The sequence below is a fragment of the Sciurus carolinensis genome, chromosome 2 (genome assembly GCF_902686445.1).
Source record: "Sciurus carolinensis chromosome 2, mSciCar1.2, whole genome shotgun sequence".
In the NCBI taxonomy this organism is placed as follows: domain Eukaryota; kingdom Metazoa; phylum Chordata; class Mammalia; order Rodentia; family Sciuridae; genus Sciurus; species Sciurus carolinensis.
Genome location: NC_062214.1, coordinates 1,414,099 through 1,421,131, shown reverse-complemented (window position 1 = coordinate 1,421,131; position 7,033 = coordinate 1,414,099).

Genomic DNA, 7,033 nt, shown 5'->3' with positions numbered 1-7,033 from the left:
GCAGACTTGTTTTTCTGCTCACTTGTGCCCTGGCTGGAAGCAGCTAGGGCGGGACCCCCAGACTCTCTGTGTCTGCGTGGAGCGGCCTCAACTTCCTGGAGCTGTGGAGCTCAGCAAGCAAGTAATGGGGACCATAAATCGCCGTCGGTCAGGATAACTCGATCTGATTCTGCACGGGTGGGCGGAGGGGGCGGGGAGGTGTTGGTGACAGAAGCGGTCCCAGGACTAAGCCAGGCTGCCTGCTGGCACGTCACACTGGCACGTCACAGATGATAAGCTGCAGCGTCCTGCAGCGCAGGCAGTCGGCCGGCCCCGAAGCCGTGACCGGTGCCGCGTGGCCAGGAGCTGGTGTCAGAAAGCTGTGGTCCATGCACTACGGATCCTGCTCACATCATAAAGATACAGTAATGGTCTGTGTGTCTTTAAAGAAATACTAATACTGTTGTTTTATGAGAAACAAGAGTTGAAAATATTGAAAGTCAGACTTTTATAGCCCCAAATGCTAAATGACGAGGACGTGGGAAGGGAGACCAACACCTGCGTGGCGGGGTCTCAGCACCCTGGTGGTCATGGGTTCCAGGTAGGCCCCTGCTGGCTGGGCTCAGTGGACACTTCCTCCCAGACAGGGCCTGGAGAGCCGAGGGGCAGGATCGCAGTGCCAGGTGGCCCGGGCTTGGGGTGGGGGAAGGATTCATGGAGTAGACCAAGAAGCCCTGCTCTCCTGATTCAGGATGAGGATGGGGACGCTGGGGCCTGGGTTTCACCCAAGTTCTTTCCGGAAGGAAGTTCCTCTGGTACCTGCACCCTGTCTGGATCATTTACTTTGGTGCCAGGTTTAAATTTTTATCTCATGGCTCAGCTGCAAAGCAGCGAGTTGGGCCGGGGAAGGTGCTGGGCTGCCAGGTGTGAGGGCAGGGTCCTGGCAGCCCAGTATGGACTGAGGCTGGTGATGGCAGGGTTCTGACCCCTGGGCCTGGGGTTGGGGCTTTGTGCCAAGCTGCCTGCTGCGGGCCGGCACCACTGAACGAGGACTGAGGGACTTCCTGGCAGAATCGCTTCTTCTCTCTTCCCTGCACTGCGTGGGGCTGAGGGCGTGGGGCGCAGGAGGTCAGCGTGCGGCTCTCTGGACCAGGGTGGGAAGACCTCCACATGCCTGCGAGGAGCCCAAGGATTGGTGCACCAGGGTCCCGACCTGTAGAACCCTGCTATTTTTAAATGTGTCTGTTAATTATTTAGGCGAAACTCTGGGGGCATAAGATCGGCCTCTGGAACAAAGGCCCCATGTGCTCAAAGCTCTCCCTCCTGGTGCCGCCAGCCGACGTCCACTCCAGAGCCACTGCTCCGCCTGGAGACGTCTGCTCTCGGCCTCCACCGTCCTCTCTGTGCAGTCCTGCAGCATGGGCCCATCTGCCTCTTCCTGACACTCTCCTGGGCTGGCCTCTGCCCGCCCCTCCTCTGAGTGGACAGGGCACGGATGCCCTGGTCGCGGCCTGCGTTGCCTGCGCCCGGTGATTCCTCTTCTGGCTGCTGTGATCGAGCTGTGTGAACAAACACGTTTTCAGGACTGCTGGGTAACTTGCCCAGCTGAAGCCACTTCGCTGGTCCCAGGACGTCCCGGAGCCCTAGCTGGTTGATAACTGGGAGCCTTGGTCGTGTTTTGCTGCCCAATCTGTGTAAACAGCATGCTGGGTCTCCCGTGTTCAGGTGGATGAGTTTGGACAACTCTGTTCAGTCCTGCGACCCTGTCTAGCCACTGTCACCCTCCCCTGGACAAGAGTCAGGCTCCACTCCCTGCCTCTAGAGATGAATTTGTTCCCTTCCAGGAGTTCATGTAATGGAGCCGCACCATCCATAGCCTTTTTTGTCTGGCCTCTCCTGGGCCAGAGGATGTATTTGAGATCTTCCCTGTTCCTGCCTAAGTAGTATTTCCTCCTGCATGAGTCAGTGTATCCACTTACTGACTATCTGTGTTGGTGGACATTCAGAGTGGTTCCTCTTTGGGGAGGTGTGGGAGAAGGGGGGACAGACATCTGGGCACAGGGTTTTGTGTGAATGTGGGTTTCCCTTCCAGGGTGAATCCCAGTGATGGGGGCGGGCTGGTGCCTGAGCCCAAGAGCTTTCTTCGGCAGTTGGCCTTTTATGCTTCTGCCAGTGCAGGAGAGTATACCAGCTGCCCTGCTTGGCATCGTTCATGCTTTGCCCTTAAACTGCTCTTGTGAGTACCAGTCCCAACCTCAGGATCAGAAAACTAGCCCCATGAATTGGCGCACACCTGTAATCCCCGCAACTCAGGAGGCTGAGGCAGAGGATCGCAGATTCAAAGCCAGCCTCAGCAACGTAGCGAGGCCCTGTTGCAAAACACAATAAAAAGGCTGGGTTGTGGCTCAGTGGTTAAGCACCCTGGTCAATCCCCAGCACAAAGAAAAACAGATCAGAGATGGAGGTGAGTGAGTGGCCCGAGATGGTGTAGCGGTCAGTGGCGGAGCCAGAACCTGGCCCTGGCCACCCCGACCAGGCCAGTGTGTGGCACTCGGCCCCCACACCACCCACGGCCACCCGCAGCCTCCTCCCGTCCCAGGCTGCTTCCTTCCTGGTCCCGGGCACCCCACTTGTGTGGCCCTGTCCTGCTGCCTCCTGTGTGGCCCCTTGGCTTCATGCAGAGCAATTCATTTGAAGTGACAGTGAGTGGCAGGTGGCAGCTCCCTGTCCTGCTGAAATGTGGGCCTGGGAGGGCAGTGTCCACCTTGTTGGCCTGGAGGCCTCGCCTCTCTGCTGGACCTGGTGGGTGGGCCTGGCAGCGTGAGTGCAGCGTGGATACCCCTGCCCGCTTCAGCACCCCTTGGGGTGGGCAGAGAAGCCAGGTGTCCTCCCCAACACAGGCCACCAGTCGGGAAGCCTGTCCTTTCTTCAGCATGGGGGATGGAGCCCAGGGCCTCAGGTGTGCTGGTCCCTTGTCAGTGGGATTGTTACGGATACTTCAAAACCCAGGGAGACAGGGCAGGCGGGACGGCATCTCCACCCGCAGCCCGGGGTGGGGTGCACCCGGGAGAGGCCCCTCAGTAGCCTTAGTCTTGCCTCTGCGGGAGCCCAGACCCTCCCTGACTCCCCTGGGCCTGGGCGTGGGGTCTTGGGTGGCCTGGACTGCCTCCTGCCCTTGGCATCTGTCCTTGGTGGCCAGGGGAGCCGGGGCTGGCTGGACGGTCCTCCCTACGGCGCGGCTGCCGGGCTGGGCCTGTGTGGTCTGCCGTGCGCTGTGCTTCTTTCCCAACACGCACAGTTACATAAACGACGATAACACTTCATAAACATTTTTCTAGCATGCGGAATGTTTGACATGAATTTCAGCTATTTTAGAAGTCATAAACAATCGTCGCTGCCCTGGCCGACGCCGAGCAGAAGGCGCCGCGCTGTGGGGAAGATCAAAGCCCGAGGAGGGACCTCTTCTTGGGAGAAAGAGAGAGGACAGGAGAGGAACCCTCCTGTGCGGCTGGTAGGGCCTCGAGGGGCCGGGACAGGCTGACTGGAAGGGCCCGCAGCACCGGGCAGCCAGGTCACAGGCAGCAGAGCCGAGACATCTGGGCCGTCAGGGCCAGGGACGTCCAGGGTGGAGCCCAAGGCTCTGTGAGGGCCAGTGAACTGCCAGGGCCCTTGCCAGCTGTCCAGCCTCAGAGCCCACAGCTGGCGCCACAGGGCTGGTGGCCAGGCGGCCAGGCTGCTTCCCCTGTCTTTGTCCTTTGGGGTGTGCTCAGGCCCCGGGGATGGGTGTGGTCCCAGGCTGGCCCTGGACTTTGGGACACCTGAGTGTATGTCCCAGCAGCCAGCCTGCCTGCTCTGGGTCATCCCAGTTGTCACATGGTGTCATGGGTGAGGCCAGGAGGGGGCAGTGAGCGAGACCCTCGTGGGCAGGGCAGACACCCACATGGGTGCACCAAGAGCTGATGGGGCTCCTGGCACAGTGGCTGGGTCAGGGCCCCTCACACTGGGACAGCCCTTTTGGGGCATAGGTGTAGGGGACAGCAGGGCCACAGTGGAAAGGACCCAGTGCTTCCTGCTTCGGAGGGGCCGTGTGGCCTGGCCAAGGGGGCGAGCAGCAGGGGTGACCCACGAGGGCCTGCCCCATCCTTCCTTACACCTGTACCAGAGCTGTGGCCGTAGGAGACACCAGCAGCTTGTGTGTTGATTAGGCACCAATGTTTGCCTGGCCAGTGCACACTTAGCTTCTCGTGGGGCCCTCTGGACGTGCTGCTGCGGGGATGACTGTCCATCCCTCTGCAGAGCAGGATACTGAGAGCCTGAGGTCACACAGCTGGGGCGGGGGCTCTCGACTCTCACCCCGAGCCAGGGGTCCCTGAGCTGCTTGGAGCCACCGGGAAGGGTGGAGACCTGGCCCTCGCTGAGTCAGGGAGGGGGCTCGTCACCACTGCCAGCTGGCCTCTGAAGACCCCGTGCCCTGACCTGGACAGAGTCTCTGGGGTGCAGTGAGCGAGTGAGAGGCACAGCGGGGAGACCCTGGGCTCTGTCCCCTGACCGGCAGGCCCCAGCAGCCTCCTTGCTGTCTCCAGCTCAGGGGACCTCCTCTGGAGGGGCTGTGACGTGGGTCTGGAGCTGTGGGTCCCCCTCCCAAGCTTGCAGCTGTTGGTGGTCCCAAATGCTCTGCACCAACAGTTGCGGTGCCCGACTGCAGGTGGGGTGCCGGGCTGGGAATCCTGGTGGCCGCGAGGGATGCACCTGTACCCTCAGTTAGCCCGGTCACCTGTAGGTGAGGACATTGTGGCCTTGGGTTTCTCCCCCACCTCAGTCTGTTCAAACAGACTGTTAAAATGGAAGGTCAGTCCCTCCCTGTCTCCAGGCTCTCCAGGGCCCCCACCTGACTGGGGCTGTCCCCACCCGACCTGTCCTCTCTCCCCTGGCCTTCCTGCAGGACCCTGGCACCTGTGGCGCGGCTCTTCTCTGCTTCTGCTTCTTTGTCTCCTCTGGTCTTGCTGCTGCTCAGAGGCCGGCTCCAGGGCGGCAGGGCCTGCTCACTGCGCAGCTCCCTTCAGACCCCAGCGGGACGCCCTCCTGCCCCGGGAGAGTTCTCCCCAGCGACCCGAGGGATTCCTTGCCCTGGCACCTGGGACAGAGACTTTTTTGGAAACAGGGACTTTTTAGGAGGAGTCAAGTTAAGATGTTGCTGGGGGCCCGACCAGCGTGTCCTCACAGGCAGCCCTGAGGACAGCACAGGGCCACTGGGTGACAGAGGAGGCAGGGTTTGAAGAGCCGTCCCCGGCCAAGGATGGAGAAGGGCAGTCTGCACCTGCCGGGGGCTGGAAGACGGGGAGGGTCCTCCCCAGGAGCCCTTGGGGACGGCAGCCCTGCCTGTACCTAGACTCTGGGCTTCTGGCCTCCTGAACTCAGAGAATAACTTCTGCTGTAGCCACTCAGCAAATGAGCAGATGGGGAAACGCAGAGTCCTTCGTGGGCTCTCAGCCTCCCCCAGCGAGGGCTCCAGGGAGCCTTGTGCCGGGCACGTCCCTCGACCCCCTGAGCTCACCATTCCCGTGTGGTGGTCTGAGCGGTCGTCCAAGGTCAAGGTCCAGCCAGCTCATGGCCCGCCCTGCAGGGCACCATGCCCGCCACCTTGCCAGGCCCTGCCTGCTCATCCCCACCCCCTTCCCAGCTCTGCAGCCCCCAGCAGGCATTCAGAGGACCTGGCCACGCACGTGCAGCTGAACCGCCCCTCAAGGCCCTGGGTCCACACCAGTAACTGCGTAGACCGGTGTCCTGAACCACCCTTCACCAGGGTCACCACGGGGCCTTGCCCAGGTCCCCAGACTCCTGGGACGGTTCAGGGCCTCCTGTCTCCAGAGCTGCAAGTGTCCCCAGCACTGCTCCCTGTGTCCCCAGCACTGCTCCCTGTGTCCCAGCACTGCTCCCTGTGTCCCAGCACTGCTCCCTGTGTCCCCAGCACTGCTCCCTGTGTCCCCAGCACTGCTCCCTGTGTCCCAGCACTGCTCCCTGTGTCCCCAGCACTGCTCCCTGTGTCCCAGCACTGCTCCCTGTGTCCCCAGCACTGCTCCCTGTGTCCCAGCACTGCTCCCTGTGTCCCCAGCACTGCTCCCTGTGTCCCCAGCACTGCTCCCTGTGTCCCCAGCACTGCTCCCTGTGTCCCTAGCGGCCCTCTCTGTGTCCCAGCAGTCACCTCTGTCACCGACACCCACACCTGGGCTTCTAGCTGCCTTCACCCCCTCTTCCTGGGGGTGCCCTTGGGTCCAGAGCCACCTCACCTGGAAGGGCCTGGGGTTCACTGCCCCGGCACCCTGAGCCGAGGACTGAGGTGCTGCAGCGGCCACACCTGGCCCTTGCCTGGGATGGCCTCTGTGCTGTAGCCCATGCTTGTGGCCCCTTAGTCCAGCTGAGGCTGGGTTCTGCACACCCCTCTTTCCTGGCTTGCCTGAGCTCACCTTGCTTCCCGAGTCCCCTTCCTGGGCTCCCCCTCCTGCCTCACACGCAGGAGACACCTGGTCTGGCTTCACGTCTGGGGAGCCCATTTTAACAGCGGCTGCTGTGGCGGGCAGGTGGGCCTCGAGGTCAGGATCCTTCCTTCTCTGCTTCTCCTGTTCACAGACGGTGAGCACCTGAGCCTGCTCGGGTCGCTTCCTGGGCCGCAGGCTGGCCCTGGAGAAACTTGGCTTTCCAGAGGGCCGGGCGTGCAGGGCTACAGACAGGGTCCATCTGAAGACAGCTCTCTGTTGAGTGAGGCTGCTGATGTGACCTCGGGTCGGCTCCTGCCCAGGGATGGAACTGCTCTCTCTTCTCGGAAGGGACCACACTGGCCTTCCGTAGCCCACGTCCTACAGGAGGGCACCGAGGTCTCAGGATGACCCCTGCTCAGGAAGCCACTGCAGCATGAGCCTTGATCCTAGAGGCAGAGGCTTCGGGGCATTTGCCTGTGTCCGCCAGCCTTAGTGAGCACAGCAGAGGGTGGCTCAGCTGTTGGGCTTTTGGGGATCTGTGGGTATCCAGGAGGAGGCAATGGGGTCAGCTCCTGGGG